The 16,861-nt window shown below is 43.1% G+C and overlaps 1 long non-coding RNA gene across 1 annotated transcript in view; it reads left to right on the forward strand.

Annotated features, from left to right (window-relative positions):
• LOC142600496 (uncharacterized) overlaps positions 1-16,577 on the forward strand; it is a 76,385-nt gene extending 59,808 nt beyond the window's left edge. The window contains exons 4-5 of the long non-coding RNA XR_012834006.1: positions 15,358-15,465; positions 16,344-16,577. This is a non-coding gene — a long non-coding RNA (uncharacterized LOC142600496). The remainder of the gene's footprint in view (positions 1-15,357; positions 15,466-16,343) is intronic.
• The last annotated feature ends 284 nt before the right edge of the window (positions 16,578-16,861 follow it).

A 16,861-nucleotide genomic window follows, 5' to 3' on the forward strand; every position in this document is an offset into this window, starting at 1 on the left:
AAGCCTGTTCCAGGGTTTGGCAACCCCCTTGGGAAAGAAATGGTTCCTGCAGTGTCACGTCTGACCCTCCCCTGACTGGTTCGCAGCTCGGAGCCATTCCCCCCGCGCCCCGGCCCTGGGTCCCAGGGAGAAGAGAGCAGCACCTCCCTCTGCGCTTCCCCTCCGCAGGAAGCTGGAGAGAGCAGTGAGGTCGCCCCGCAGCCCCCTTCTCTCCAAACTAGACACGCCCAGAGTCCTCAGCCACTCCTCAGAGGACATGCCTGACAGCCCCTTCGCCACCTTGCTTTGGTGGCCACCTCCAGACGCTTTCAAGTACACAATCCACATCCTTTTGAAAGCCTGGGGCCCAATTGACAGGGATTGCATTCCCACACTGTGATCCGCCCCCCCCACGCCCCCCCCGCCCAAGTAGGGGAACGCGATTAGTGCAGCTCTAGCGAGTTCTTTCAGGATGTGCTGTTCCCACCTGCATTTGCCTTGTTGGGCCCTTTGCAAAGAGGAAAGCATGGCCTTCAAATGCGCGGGCTACCGGTTCCTTTTCCAGTGGAGCTCAAAACATGGGCTGCAGCTCACAAATGCCACGAGCTTGGAAATCCTCGCGACTTCAAGGCTGTCTTTTTGCTACGCGCCCTCTGGGCAGGGGGGCCCTCCTGGCCCGGGAATTTGTCTCTAGCCTCCCTCTGCCTGCTGAGCCTTCAGAGCCATGGGCAAGGCCACGGGCAAGGGCCTGTCTGGTCACACGGAGCTTGCCCCACAATGTGGAGCTTCGTTCACTGAATAGACAGAGTCTGGCAGCTTTCTGCACTCCTTGCACCAGTTTTGCAAAGTAAGGACCAAGTGTGTGCTGGGAGATTGTTGTTCCTAGCTTCATTTATTAATGAAAAAACCCAGAGAAGGAAGTTCCTCTGTATCCGAGTGACGTCGCCAGTCATTTCATCACACCGACATTCTGCGGCAATTTCTGGCGGGCGTCTAAGCAGCAAGCTCTTCAGTCCTGCTTTTGCTTTTGCCCTGTAGTGTCCTTGGGAGCCAAATGGCTGAGGAGGCGTCAGGGATGCCCAGCAGCTGTGCCTGCTGCATGGCCACCAAGGGCAGGGACAGCCCCTGGGCCTCCTGGGCACGGGGACTGCCTCGGGGCCAACACGCCAAAGGCCAGCCAGCCTGCCTGCCTTCCTTCCTTCCTCCAAAGGATGCTGGGCAGAAGGGCAGTGGGCAGGGCTGCGCATGGGGGGCCCTGTCACCCCCATGTCACAGTGCCGCCACCATGGCAACGCAGCAGTCACAATGCCCCGGGGCAGGATGCAAAGGAGCATCCTCCTGTGTGCCACTGCCAGAGCTGGCCCGGGGACAGGCCAGAGACCTCCGAGGGGGTCCTTAAGGAGCCGGTGGGATTGCTTGGAGGGGGCTGGGCGAGGACCACCCTGCAGGGGCAGGACGAGGCTGATGGAGGTTCCTGAGGAGCGCTGCAGAGCTGGCCGTCCTCATCCCCTGCGGAGCCAGGGGCAGCAGCAAGTAAAGAAATGGGATGCAGAGGTGTCGCCAGGGGTCCCAGAGCAGGCGCGGGAGGGCTTCTTGTCCCCAGAGTAGATCAGGCCAGGGGCCTTTTGCCCCTGAGATGGCTCCAGGCTGAGGGCTGAGAATTAGGCCTTGGGCATCTAGCTCCTGGGAGGCGTGGCCAGCCTACCTGTGGGGGAGGAGGAGGAGGAGGAGGCCGGTCTTGCTCAGGTGCTCAGGGAATAGCCGATCGCCAGCGCCGCTGGGGTCAGGAAGGAATTTTCCCCCGGGGCAGATTGGCACTGGTCCCCGGGGGTTTTTTGCCTTCCTCTGCAGCACTGCGCAGGACCGCTTGTGGTCAGGGCTCCTCTGCTCCATTTTGGCTCGGTCACTGCCATGCTGCTCATGCCTGCCCCACGAAGATGGCCTCTCGTGCCCTGTAGCTGGGGGGAGGCAGGCTTTTTTTGCCCCCCGGTGGGCTAGCAAGCGTCGCCGGGGGTTTTTTGCCTGCCTCTGCAGCACTGAGCGCCGGCCCCTTGCCAGGCCTGCTTTGGGCCCCTTTGGCCAGGTGCCTGCTGCTCATGCTCCACGAAGGTGGCCCTCGTGCCCCGCGTCCGGGGAGAGGAAGCTTTCTAGACTCCCCGGGCGGGCCCCAAGGGAGGCCCGCGGGGGTGTCTTCTTCTCCTCTGTGGCACTGAGCACAGCCCCTTGTCAGGGCTCCATTTCCCCAGGGCTTCTAGCTTGGGCAAAACAGCGGGCGCTTGGAAGGGCTCCAGCCTTGCTGCAGCAATAGACGCGCAGGGCAGGCACGAGAGCCCTTTTCCCGCATCGCTGGCCAAGAAGGACAGTGGCGGAGCGAGTTTTGGAAGGCCAAAAGGATGCTTATCATCGGCCGGTGTCATACTTTGGAAAATACCCCACGGTTCCACCCACCTCCTCTTCTTCTTCCTTTTCTTCTTGTTTGTTTGTGTGTGGTGGGTACCGCTGCTCCTAGTTCAAGTTCTCGCTCTTCAGGGACCAGGGACTGCTTGGCCTGTATTCCTGCTGCTGCTTTCTGTGGCTCTGTGGCTTTTGTTTGCCGTAAAGTAACATGAAAAAACATAAAATACCAAAGTCTAACCAAACAAGACATGACATAACATAACATACTACAGAACAATGCAACCATACACAACAGAACCAAACATAACATAAACATATACATAACAATACATTACATAGCTTTACATAGGGTTACATAACAAAAAAACCCATAAAACATAAGACCACAAAAAAAAATTTGAGAAAGGAAAAGAGAAGAGAAGAGAAGACAAGAGAAAGAAAAAAGAAAAGAAAAGAAAAGAAAAGAGAAAAAAGAAAAGGAAAAGAAAAGAAAAGAAAAAAGAAAAAAGAAAAAAGAAAAGAAAGGAAAGTAAAGAAAGGAAAAGAGAAAAGGAGAAAATAAAAAGAAAAAATAAAAAAGAGAAGAAAAAAGAAGAAAAGAGAAGAAAAGAGAAAAGAGAAAAGAGAAGAAAAAAGAAAAGAAAAGAAAAGAAAAGAAAAGAAAAGAAAAGAAAAGAAAAGAAAAGAAAAGAAAAGAAAAGAAAAGAAAAGAAAAGAGAAACGGAAAAGAAAAGAAAAGAAAAGAAAAGAAAAGAAAAGAAAAGAAAAGAAAAGAAAAGAAAAGAAAAGAAAAGAAAAGAAAAGAAAAGAAAAGAAAAGAAAAGAAAAGAAAAGAAAAAAAAGAAAAGGAAAAGAAAAGAAAAAAGAAAAGAAAAGAGAAACAAGAAAAGGAAAAGAAAAGAAAAGAAAAAAGTAAAAAGGAAAAAGAAAGGAAAGTAAAGAAAGGAAAAGAGAAAAGGAGAAAATAAAAAAAATAAAAAAGAGAAGAAAAGAGAAGAAAAGAAAAGAGAAAAGAGAAAAGAAAAGAGAAAAGAAAAGAAAAGAAAAGAAAAGAAAAGAAAAGAAAAGAAAAGAAAAGAAAAGAAAAGAGAAGAAAAGAAAAGAAAAGAAAAGAAAAGAAAAGAAAAGAGGAAAGAGAAAAGGAAGAGAAGAATTTTCATACGTATAAAGTAACGTAAAAGAAGACAACATTACATAATGCGAAACAACCTAAAAGAAATAAGCAACATAACAAACAGAACAGAACATAAGAGGAAAGGAGAGCCATGAAAAGTCAAGAGAAGACTAGAAAAGGATTCTGAAAAGTAACGTAGCATCACGTAAGGTAATGTACCATAGAATAACAGAAGGAGCAAAGCAGAGCAAAGCAAAGCAAAAAAAGGAAAAGCAAAGGAAAAGCAAAGGAAAAGCAAAGCAAGGAAAAGCAAAGCACAGAAAAGCAAAGGAAAGCAAAGGAAAGCAAAGCAAAGCCAGAAGAGAATTCTCGTCCGAATCAAGTAAGGTAAGAGAAGACAACATTACATAATACAAAACAACCTAAAAGAAATAAACAACATAACAAACAGAACAGTACGTAAGAGGAAAGCCATGAAAAGTCCAGAAAAGAAGAGAGAAAAGAATAGAAAAGGATTCAGAAAAATAATGTAGCGTCATGTAAGGTAATGTACCATAGAATAACAGGAAAAGCAAAGCAAAGAAAGGAAAAGCAAAGGAAAAGCAAAGCAAAGTAAAGCGAAGAGAAGAGGAAAAAAAGAGAAGAGAAGAAAAAAGAGAAGAAAAAAGAATTCTCATATGTATAAATTAAGGTAAGAGAAGATAACATTACATAATGCAGAACAACCAAAAAGAAACAAATAACATAACGAACAGAACAGAACAGAACTTAAAAGCAAAGAAAAGCCATGAAAAGTCAATAAAAGAAAAAAGAATTGAAAAGGATTCAGAAAAATAACATAGCATCATGTAAAGTAATGCAACACAGAATAACAGAAAAAGCAAAGCAGAGCAGGGCAAAGACAAAATAATAGACAAGACAAATGGATTCCATGAAAATACATACCATACCATACCTTACTATACCATACCACACCATGCCATACCACAGCATTACATTCCATTATATTACATTACATAACAAAACCAAACATAAAACATAGCATAAAAGAAAAAAAGAGAAGAGAAGAGAAGAGAAGAGAAGAGAAGAGAAGAGAAGAGAAGAGAAGAGAAGAGGAGAGGGAACAGATTGAAAGCGAAGCAAAGCGAAAAGAGAAAATAAAAAAAAAGAAAAGAAAAGAGAAAAGAAAAAGAAAAAAGAAGAAAAAAGAAAAGAAGAAAAAAGAAAAGAAAAAAGAAAAGAGAAAAGAAGAATTCTTGTACATATAAAGTAACGTAAAAGAAGACAACATTACATAATACAACACAACCTAAAAGAAATAAACAACATAACGAATAGAACGGAACATAAAAGGTAAGTAAAGCCATGAAAAGTCAAGAGAAGAATAGAAAAGGATTCCAAACAATAATGTAGCACCACGTAAGGTAATGTACCATAGAATAACAGAAAAATCAAAGCAAAGCAAAGAAAGGAAAAGCAAAGGAAAGCAGAACAAAGCAAAGCAAAGCAAAGCAAAGAAAGGAAAAGCAAAGGAAATGCAAAGCGAAACGAAGCGAAGGAACAGACTGAAAGCAAAGCAAAGCAAAGCAAAGCGAAAGAAAATAAGAGAAAAGAAAAAGATGAAAATTATACAGAATTATAACAATGTTACATAATATAAAATAACGTAAAATGAACAACATAACATAATGAACAGGACAGAATGGCAAAAGAAAAGCAAAGAGAAGGATTCAAAAAAATAATATCATATAAAGTAATGTAACTTAGAATAACAGTAAAAGCAAAAGCAAAGCAAAGAGGAAATAATAGACAAAACAAATGGATTCCGTAAACACATATAACAAAACCGGACATAACACAGAACATGATGTAACATAACATTACGTAGCATAGCATGATGTAACATGATGTAGCATAACATAACATGACATAACATAACATGACATGACATGACATAGTGTAACATGACAGAAAATATCATAACAATAGCAAAGAATTAAATAAATAAAATCAAATAAACACAGTGGCGATTTGTGATCTTGAAAGTGTTTTTGGTGTTGAATACCCCCTGGAATTTCAGGCAAATGATGGTCTCGTCATTGTCTGACTTCTAGTGAGCACAGGGAACAGAACAGAACACAGCAGAGCACAGCACAGCACTTCAGCTGGAAGGGACCTACAACGACCATCTCGTCCAAGTGCCTGAGCACTTCAGGGCTGACCAAAGTTCAAGCACGGCACTAAAGGCGCTGTGCAAATGCCTCTGCAACACTGACCGGCGTGGGGCGTGGAGCACCCCGCTCGGAAGCCTGTTCCAGGGTTTGGCAACCCCCTTGGGAAAGAAATGGTTCCGCGTGTCACGTCCGACCCTCCCCTGACGGTCGCAGCTCGGAGCCATTCCCCCGCGCCCTGGCCCTGGGTCCCAGGGAGAAGAGAGCAGCACCTCCCTCTGTGCTTCCCCTCCGCAGGAAGCTGGAGAGAGCAGCGAGGTCGCCCCGCAGCCCCCTTCTCTCCGTAAAGACATAGATAGGAAAGACATAGGAAGAAGTATAGGTATGTGTTTGCTTGTGCGCGTGCGTGTGCGTATTATTTTTTCCTGCTTGTTTCTAAGAGGTGATTATGCTTGCTTTGTACCAGGAGTGGGCAGAGGCAGTAGCATTTTCTACTGTTGTTTTCAATGTGAATAATGGTGTTTTGCCTCAAAGAACAGTTTGTTCAGACAGACACAAAAATGCCCTCATTTCAGATAGGAACCCAGCCGGGGCTATCTTCTGCAGCCTATAGCAACATCTCCAATAACAAACTAGGTGGCTTTCCCCTTTCCCCTGATAGACCACTGAAGAAATAAGCCTTATGGGAGGGAGACCAACAGTCCTTCTGCATTTCAAGGTTGTGAACAAACTTGCTGGGGTGATTTGTTGTCAATCTCTACCCTCTATACAGTACCCTTTCCTTCAGTGATATTTAGCTCAGGTTTTTTAAACTGATCTACACAACTGAGTCAGATGTTTCTCCTGAGTGTTGCAGAGAAAACCTGCTCAGTCCACATGGCTCAAACCAAATTGGGATCCAAGTGCTTTACTGATCTGTCAACAACGTGAAATTAAGCAGCAATCAGTGAAGTGTTGCATTCAAGATCAATAGTAGTAATACAATGGGTAAACACCCAAACTAGACACTTACTAACATTAACAAATAGCAGTAAATTTCTAAGCACGCTCTGTAACAAATACAAAAGAGATTTCTGAAGTGCTACAATCCTTCCCACAGGAAAGGCAAACATTGTGCAAAGCCCTGCTGAGAGCTCTCCTGTACCACAAGGGACATTTCTCATCCCACCAGGTTCCAGAAAGATCAATCCCATCTGGGATGAAGGGAAACAAAGACTAAAAGTGGTTGATTTGAGGCATGGAGGGCCTATAGAAGAAGACGGGGCAAGACAAAGGCCAAGAGTTTCTTTTGTTACTGCCAGGCTATGAGAACTTTGCAAGAACGAGCTGAGACTCCAAAATAGCTCTGTGAAGTTGATAAGAAAAGCAGATTTTCTGCATAAATGGAAATGTGAGGTACTGAGAGCTATAGAGTACTAGAGCTCCGGAGCACCAAGGCTACTCCCTTGTTTTTAGGGAACTGCTGAGCAGAACCTTTGGCAAGGAGAGAACTAGTAATGGTGCATCATGGGCATATTCTGTCAACACCAACTGGACCAAGGCCCTCATGGAAATTTTCCCGTGGGGAAATGCCACGTTTCTGGATCCCAGGGGGTCACCGGCAGCATAGACGCGCCAATCTGCTTAGCACTGGCCATGAAAGCTAACTCTGCTTTCATGAAGAGTCTGGAGCCACGTGAACGTGGTACTGCACTTGGCTTTGAGAGATGTGCCTTGTTGGATTGCCTTGTGCATAAAGCCTTCCTCAGGCAATGTCCTGACTCCTTAAGATTTGTCATTCAGAGAGATGGGAATTCTGTCTGAATCCTGCAGGCCAGGTTATTTTTTTCTTTCTAGGTATTGCTATTTAGAGGGTTGGAATCTAGGTGAGAGCAGGCTCTCTAATCTTATTTGCATCACGTTCTAAGGGAGACAGCTGCTTTTGGTCAGATTAATGTCCAGAAAGGCTCTCTAGGAACCATCAAAGGTATCCTAGGGACAGTCTCCCTGTAGTCTCAGCTGCAAAGTAGACATCTCAATTAGAGAGGGGCTTAATCATGCTCCCAAGCACGTTAGTCCTCTCTTCTGCAGTGCCCTGTCTGAAAACGAAATAATTTCCGAGGGCTGTTATCAGGATAAAAATGTGAATTATCACAAGTGACTTAGAGAGTACCTTATGGGGACTCCATGACTGTGTGCATAGCATTGTGTGTGAATGGTATAGCTGCTCAATATTTGCTGTGCTAAGACACTCTGTACAAAACAGGCAGTGTTATGTGTATGTGTTTGTCACTGCAAAGAAGAAATCCCATCGTTTGATCTGCGTGACAAGCCACTGGAGACACGTATGCCATTTCAGCATGTTTCAGCCACTAGCAAGAACACAGAGACAAGCATCATTAGAACCAAAATACTTGGAAGAGACCAAGTGATACAAGTCTTGAAGCATGCCTGTGTCTGACCTGATTCTTATAACACCCAATAGCGACAGATCTTGTCAGACAGACCTGAAGAGGGCTGTTAGGTATTTTCTATTTGGTCAACGGCTGTAAAAGCAAAGACACGTACATTATCACAACTGAACAAACAAGTGGTGGTGTTAGGAACTGGAATAGGAACCAATTTTGAAGGCAAGGTCACATGAAATGGTTCCCATTCCAAAGGACTGGAATGAAGGCCCCCCCGGGGGTTGCTTCCTTTCCTCTGCAGAACTGAGCACAACCCCCTGTCAGGGCTCCTCTGGGCCCTTTTGGCTACGTTCTTACTGGCTGCTCTTGCACCTCCAAGGCGCCAGTCGGGCCCTGGCTCTCGGGCTGTCTTGCCTAGTGCATTTTGTAGCGTGAGCGAGCTCTGCTCTTCCCTTGGCTCCATTTCCCCAGGGGTTCTTGCTTGTGCAAAACAGCTGGTGCTTGGAAGGGCTCCAGCCTTGCTGCACCATCCGCACTGCCACTTTCCACTCTCCCCGCATGTAATACACATGCAAGGCAGCCATGAGAGCAATTTTCCTATGTCACCAGCCAAGAAGCACAGTGGCAGAGCAAGTTTTGGAAGGCAAAACGTGTGCTTGTCAGTGCTACATGTCATACTTTGGAAAATACTCCACGGTACCACACACCACTTCCTCCTCCTCTTCTTCTTCTTCTACTTTTGTGTGTGGTGGGTACTGCTGCTCCTAGTTCAAGTTCTCCCTCTTGGGAGAGGACCAGGGACTGCTTGGCCTGTATTCCTGTTACTGCTTTCTGTGGCTCTGTGGGTTTCTTTTGCCAGACGGCAAGGGATGTTTTTTCAAGCTCAACTGAAGAATGCATCAGCTGGCTCCTGGCAACACGTGTGCATTGTGTTAATGCTTATGAGAAAAATAAGAGAACATAAAACCCATAAAAATAAATAAAGTCCTGTTTCCACTTTTAATCATTTTGATTTGTCTCCTTGAAAGTGTTTTACAACTGAAAATCCCCTGGGAATTCAGGCAAATAACAGTCTCGTTGTTATTCAACTCATCGTGAGTGCAGGGAATAGAATACAGGAGAATGGAAGGGAACAGAATAGAACGGAATAGCTGAGTTGGAAGGGCCCTGCAATGACCATCTGATCCAACTGCCTGACCACTTTAGGGCTGACTACAGTTAAAGCATGGCATTAAGGGCGTTGTGCAAGTGCCTCTTAAACACTAACAGGGATGGGTCATTGACCACCCCTGTAGGAAGCCTGTTCCAGTGTCTGACCACCCTCTCAGTAAACAAGTGCTTCCTAATGTCCACTCTAAACCTCCCCTGTCACAGCTTTAAACCATTTCCATGTGTCACTGGGTCCCAGGGAGAAGAGATCAGCACCTCCCTCTGCACTTCCCCTCCGCAGGAAGCTGGAGAGAGCAGTGAGGTCACCCCGCAGCCCCCTTCTCTCCAAACTAGACAAGCCCAGAGTCTTCAGCTGCTCCTCAGAGGACATGCCTTACAGCCCCTTCGCCACCTTTGTTGCCTTCCTCGGGATGCATTTAAGTACCTTTGCATCCTTTTTAAATGGTGGGTCCCAGAACCACAGACAATACTCATGGTGAGGCTGCACCAAGGCTAAATACAGTGTGATAATCCCCTCGTTTGACTTGCTGGGTGCTGCTGCGTTTGCTGCATCCCAGGATGCAGTTTCCCCTCTTGGCTGCCAGGGCACACTGCTGACTCCTGTCGAGCCTCCTGTCAACCAGCACCCCCAGAGCCCTTTCTGCAGGGCTGCTCTCCAGCCACTCCTCTCCCAGTTTTGACTTGTGCCTGGCATTGCTTCATCCCAGGTGCACAATCTGGCATTTGGTCTTTTTCACTTTCATTCCACTGATTATTGCCCAATGCTCCAATCTATCCAGATTCCTCTGCAAAGCCCTTTGTCCCTCAAGAGAGTCAACAGCACTTCCCAGTTTAGTAGCATCTGTAGACTTCCTAACCTTGCATTCAACTCCTGTATCCACATCATTGATATAAAGATTGAACAGAACTAGCCCTGGGGAACAACATTGGTGCTTGGTCACCAGCCAGATGCAGCCCCATTCACTAAAGCCCTTTGAGCCCTGCCCTTCAGCCAGTTCTTCACCCAGCGCACCGTCTACCTGCTCATCTCACCGCTGGACAACTTGTCCAGAAGGATGCTGTGAGGGACAGTATCAAAAGTCTTACTAAAATCCAGAAAAACTACATCCACCACCGTCCCTTCATCCACTGGGTGGGTGACCTTATCGTAGAAGGATATCAAATTAGTTATACAGGACTTTGCATTTATGAACCCATGTTGACTGTCCCTGATGACTGCACTGTTCTTTAAAAGTCTTTCCATAGCACTCAGCATAATCTTCTCCAGCAGTCTTCCAGGTCCTGAGGTTAAAGATAGTTTGCTGTCTAAGGTACAACTCTGCTGATGCTGCTTAATTTTATCCAAAGAATTTTTACAGAATAATCCTAAAGATAGTTCTAATCTCAAGGTAGGATGTGGAGACTTTATGCAATGTAGTATCACAAGATTGTAAGTACAGTACCATTGCCCATCCAGAGCAAAGATTAATTATGTCTCTTTGAATGGAAGATAAGCAAATCTTCACCTTGTTCCCAGCTATAAGGTATTTTAAATTCCAGAACTGAGAATATTTGTTCGCAGAACTGAGAATATTTGTTCACACATCTAAAGGCACATGTCTGCTCTGGGAAATTATAATGAAAAGAAGATGGTGGCAATTCCCCCCCCCCCCCTAATCATTTCTAGATTAAATGCTTTAAATTAGAAATTGTTTCTTTCTGCTAATGCCTCTGCTGTGTACTGTGGCAAATCACTCACTGAACTGCTGTCTTTTTCCATCATTTTCATCATTGGTCTGAAGGTTTCTCTTGGGGTTGAGATCCAAGACTCAGAATTGGTTTAACTTCTTAGAGCTATTTATTTGTAGGAGTTTTTACAGACTGAAAGACAACCTTGGTTATGCTTGTCATTATTTTTACTTTTATTTTGAGTATTGGCTAACCTGCTCCTAATGAAGCAGAAATATAAGTTTCATTGATGCTTAGTGAGAGATGTATTCTTTATTTTTTGTTTTCTGCAGTCGTTTGATATTTTGTGAGGGTGTATATAGAGGCAGCTGTTCACAGACACACCATCTATATTGAAGCAAATTGATGTGGTTCCATCACCGCGTGACTGCTGCATGAAGTTCTTTAAGTACTGATGCCCAGTGCATCTGTCTAAGCTTTTAAAAGAGTATGCAGAGGCTGTAGTGAGGCTTGGCCAGTTCCTCTACTGGGATGTCGTGCTCGAGGGTAATGTAATATTAGGTCCATAATGCCCGATTCCTGGATATCAGCACAGAACAAGCTCAAAACCTAGCTGCTCAACACAGGGGAAAACAAGAAAATAACTTTAAGTATTTTCTCACATTATTTTTGGTCTAAATCTTTTCAATCCTACATTTTTTAAAATAAAAAACCCACTAACCTTTTTAAAATATGATTGCACAGTAGAGGAAGCTGAAATTTTAAAAAATATATTCACTATGTTGTTGCCTATAAAGACGAAAAATGTGGGTGGAATAATGCATAAGGTTTTAGCGTTGCAGTTCAGGAGGATGATGGACATTTATTCCAAGCTATTGAGTTAAATGAATCAGAGGATTTTAAGTCAGTGATGTTAATGGTCTTACCTGGGAGCACTATCATGCAGAACCTAAGACAGCAGAGTAGAGGCAACATGCTGCTCAACTGTATGCTTTGTAGCTGATTTTATTAAACTAAGCTTACCTTGATGATGTTTATGTTCAGGAATATTCATCTAAGGGAACAATTTAAATGAGATATATATGTATAAGAGAAATTTTTCAGTTACTTTTTTATGCTTTAAGAATTAAATATTCTTTCCAGATTCTTTAAGTGTTGAGGGTTTTTCTCATCTGTGTATTTTAGTTGCTGTCAGACCAGTTTCAGTAAAGCTGAGATTCAGTCCAACAGAGCTGCCAGTATAAAGGCACATGTACTTGTTCCTGAGCCTGTTTCTGAAAATGATCCAAGTTAACCTCTCATTCTCCCACCTGCATAGGATTAAACTATTTATGCTAAGCCCATTTTGATAAAACTGGGCAAAGGAGAGGCTGCATATTTAGCTGGTCTGGTAGATCTGGAAGAAAATATAAACCACTCTTATCTCTTGCCTTCCCAGAGCTACAGGCACCACACACGCACTAATGAAAAGTCCCTCGATTGGTGTTTATTTCCAACACACAGGAGAATGATCAAGAAACCTTCCAAAAAACAAAATGCCCCATTTTCTTCATTGTCCTTTGGCTGGGTTAGAAAAATGACCTACCTGGGAGCAGCCCTACCCGATCCTGCCATTTTGGAGGCATCTCTGAACATATGTAGAGGAGCACAGGGCGGCTTCTCTGCTCTGCTGAGGGCAGAACTTTTGTGCAATTCGGCTGGATCCCAGCTGCTTTCTTAATTGCAGAGAGGGGCCAGCTTAACCTGATGCCTTTCAGGACATGTCTGCTGCATGGCCTCCCCTGGGTGGGAGCAGCAGAGTAGATCAGAGAACAGAGGAGGTGAGGAGGTCTCACCACACAGCTTGGGCACATCATACCACATCTGACCAAAGCCACGGCGACTTCCGTGGATGGGAGTCCTTGTGGCTCTTACAGTTGGGAGACCCTTGTTTTCCTTCATATCCTTTATTTCTTTGGGGATCAGAGAGGTCAAGGGGTAAGGTAAGCATACAAAGGTGTCGGCAAAAGGCAGAGGAGGGGAGGGCTTTGAAGGATCTTGTAAATTAAGACAAGAAGCTTGAAAAAACAAATTTAAGCAGTAGGATTTTCTTAATGTGATGAGCTGGTGGATGTGCATGAACTGATGGCAAAAGTGGCTATTGTGAATTCAATTAATAGGGGATATGATAGCCAGAAGGAGAGCCCTAGCTGCATGGACAGTCACACCTCAGGGGGAGAGGAAGGCATGAAAAAGATCAACACTTTGATTTGTGAGCTTAAAGATGAGCTTCAATTTGTGAGCAGTGGTTTGGAAACAGAAATTGCCACTTTTACATCAGATCCGTACTGTTGTTACATACATTATTAAAAGAGATGGCTTTATAATCTATTATTTAATCATCATAAATCATTCATTCTTCTGCTTCTTTGCAGGCTACTGCAAGAGTGACAGTTTAGGCTGTTACCACAGGGTGTCTCTCTCTGGTAGAGTTTGGCATCGTATCTGTTATAACCCATGTCATCTCCAGGCCGATAATGACTTTCTCTTATTTGGTCAACGTAATTCACTTCAAAGGATTTCTTTGATCTCTAGATATGATATGATGGCTAAATGATATTAATGCTGCTTTGCTTGAGTCTTCTCAGTTACTGTTTGGACAGCACATTTTTCTATAGTCTATTAAGGAAGATCAGTGTCTTTTGCAGTTTACTTTAATGGAAGCCCTTCTATCAATTAATTAATATTTGCTAGGTTCCAGAATGAATGAATGGAGAAAAGTAAATCTATATGATATTATTGCAGGGAACGTCTGTGCCCATTTCTTACACAGTCCAATTTAATTTAAATCCATGTGAGTGTTCACCTGAGGAACAGTCTCATGCTTCGGCTTTCTGACCCCATCCCACAAACTGTCACAATGCTACCAAAATTCTGATTTCATACTCAGCAAAAGAGACAAATGAAATAAATGCTGTTGAGGAAATTATGATCTTTTTATTCGTTTCTTCGAGGAAAGGAAGAAATGTTACAAGAAACCTCTTAACGGAAATGTCTCAACCCATGACAACAGCTTTCCTCACAAGCTCAATCATAGACATGTATTTTATTCAGAATTAGAATAGCAATGTTCTGAAGAGTGGACAAAAAATAAACAGAGATTGTTCCAATAGAGGAACAGTGGGATATGTGCAGAAGACAGAACAAGTTAAAAATATTTGGAGATAATACTGTCTTTTAAAAGTAGCTGCCTAATTTATGGTGTGCACAGGTATGTGTTTTTCGTTAAATATTTATGCTTTTTTTCACCCCAACATGTGCTTTAAGCACTTTTGGGGAAGTATAATTATATTTTTGTTTTGGGGTATTCTGTTTGGGGTTGATTTTGAAACTCCCATTTATTTGAACCTCTGATGGATGATTGAGGCAAACAACACACTTGCAACGCCAGTAAAAAAACCAACTCCTTGCATGTGTTCAACACCGCTTGACTTTAAAACTTTAAATCTTGGCTTGGCTTTTTGGCCAAGGGAGATTTCATATTATCTGATACCTCTTGCTTCCCCTAGTGCAGCGCTGTACTTTTTACACTGAGCTTTGCTTCAAGTGTTCCTGTTATCCTTGCCAACATCAAGCAGTAAATTCCACCTGGAATCATTGAGCTGCAACTAATTAATCAACCGGCTGATACAGTAGATGGAGAGGGTGAGTGTGCATGCATGCCGGTGGTACGCCACCTGCTCTGCCTGTCATCCACTTACTCACATCCTTCCTCTGATTTAGAAATCTCAGGAGACAATGGTAAAGATAGCTCGCCTTTGGAATATTTCACATCTGTATCTACCAACAAAATAGCTGCCTATCTCAGTTAATCTAAGTTATTTAAAGTATTCATACTCATCTATATTAGTTGTTCACTTCCTTTCCATGGAACAATTTAATGTCTGGTAAATTCAACTTGTTGTAGGGACTATTGGTATCTCATTTTGTTTCTCATTTTTTCTAAGTTGAAAACAAAAGGAGTGATGGTAAGAAGAGATCCTGTGTAAGATTTCACTGATACTTCCATGAGATGCAGCAACATTGCACTACTAGAGTTAAAAACAGTGAGACATTTTTACAGCAAATCAATTAACTATGAAGGGATAGATATTCTGTTAAAGGTAAATATGAAGAATAAAACCTTCATAAACAGTGAACGCTAGAAAAGAGAATCTTCTTTTCTTTCTTTCTTTTATATTTTGTACTTTTATTTGAGGATAGGTATTATTTCATGTTAACTAATCCATAAGCACACACTTTACTTTTCTTAATAATAGCTGGAATTTCCTTAAAATGTAGGTTAATTCTCAGTGAATCAGAGACTGAGCACAGCTGTTTCAGCAGCATACAGTGCTGTTTGATGTAGAGCGAAGATAGCAAGTACTACCAAGATCAGTCTTCAACTCACTGTTCCCACCCATGTCCTGTTCTTATTTTTGTGCTGCTCCAGGTGTTTGAGACACGTCACTTTCTCAAATGAGAGTTACGGTCACTTGGCACACTGATCTACTCTCTGTCGTTTGGGGTCAGCAGAACCTGAGCAGATGCCGTCTTTTCTGTAAGTGCAATAAACTTGCTCAAACTTTTAATTAATGCACTCATCAATGCAAACAGTAGTTTTATTGCTACGCGAGGGAAATTGGTCTCCTTTGTTGAAGTCATTTGGAGGGAATCCTAAAGCTTATGAAACTATGTGTTCAAAGGGTGAAAAAATCGTCACGAATGAATACATTTGTGATCTCTGGAAAGATCTATGACAGTGATAGAAAACACGAGCAATGATGTGTCTCTGACACATCATCTTTCTTTCCTCCCCCTTTTTCAATGGTAGTGCTGATCAGTGATGTGCTTTAGGCACACTGCCAGTGGATTTTCTCCTAATTTCCCGTTAAGAAGCAAAAGTATTTACTGTGCATCGCTTCTCAATCAGGGGAGAGTGAGGCAGTACTTGTAAAGTGAGTGTGTGACACTGGGGAAGCTCTCTGGGTCTTGTTCTCAAGTAATAGAAGCTGGAGCTCTGCACCATTGCACAGCAAGGGAAACTGGGCAAGTAAAACTCTGTGAGGAAATCTTTGTGCCTGGGTTCACATTTTATGCAATTTGTAGCAAAAGCTGTGAGATGTGTCTGTGGAAAGAGGTGTAAGTGGTCTGTGCATGAACTGGGGTTGCCTTGGGCTGTAAAAATGACAAGATTAAAATTGATTATTTTAATTAATAAGATTATTTATTATGATAGAAATCTAATGGTGTGAATGTAATAGCAAGTTGAACTCAGCCTTAATGAAACCATGTTTTCTTTTTATTTTCTGTTTTACTTTAGAAGGAGAGCTAGAGTAGGAATTAGGATTGGAGAAAATTAGCAATGTTATGTATTGCACTCATTTTGTGCCTCCAAATAACCCTTTATTTACTATAGCAATATTTTCCATTTTATAGACTGCTGCATTTTTCCATGGAATGGAAATGTATGGAATTTCCCACCTAAGAAGTGTCCTAGTATCTGTCCTGCTCAGCTCTAAAGCCAGTCTTTCATGTGCCTAAGAAGGACAATTTGTTTACATGTTAAGGAGATGCTGGCTGGTTCATAATTGTACTGATCAGAGCTCACGTGTGGAGTCAGAAATCCTGGGCTCAGACTGAACTCGAATAGGCTGCGTTGCTTTCTGTTGCAGGTAAGTTTATGTTGGTACTGTGTGCTGCTTCACCAAGCTCTGCAGAGTCAGCTGAATATCAAGGGTTATAAAATGATCCTTGAATATTCCCTCAGATGGCTGCAAGAGTATTGATGACTCAGTCCTGTAAGATTTCAGACCTCAGCTCTGTAGGATTTTATATCAAGAGAAATCTTAACAGCTTTATTATTTCTAAAAAGAAAAATATAGAGGTGTGTGTTTCCATCTGTCTTCTTGTACCTTTCTCCCTGATTTTCCAAGCTGAGTTATTTCTCAGAGACA

This window comes from Balearica regulorum, chromosome 2, assembly GCF_011004875.1.
Source record: "Balearica regulorum gibbericeps isolate bBalReg1 chromosome 2, bBalReg1.pri, whole genome shotgun sequence".
NCBI lineage: Eukaryota > Metazoa > Chordata > Aves > Gruiformes > Gruidae > Balearica > Balearica regulorum.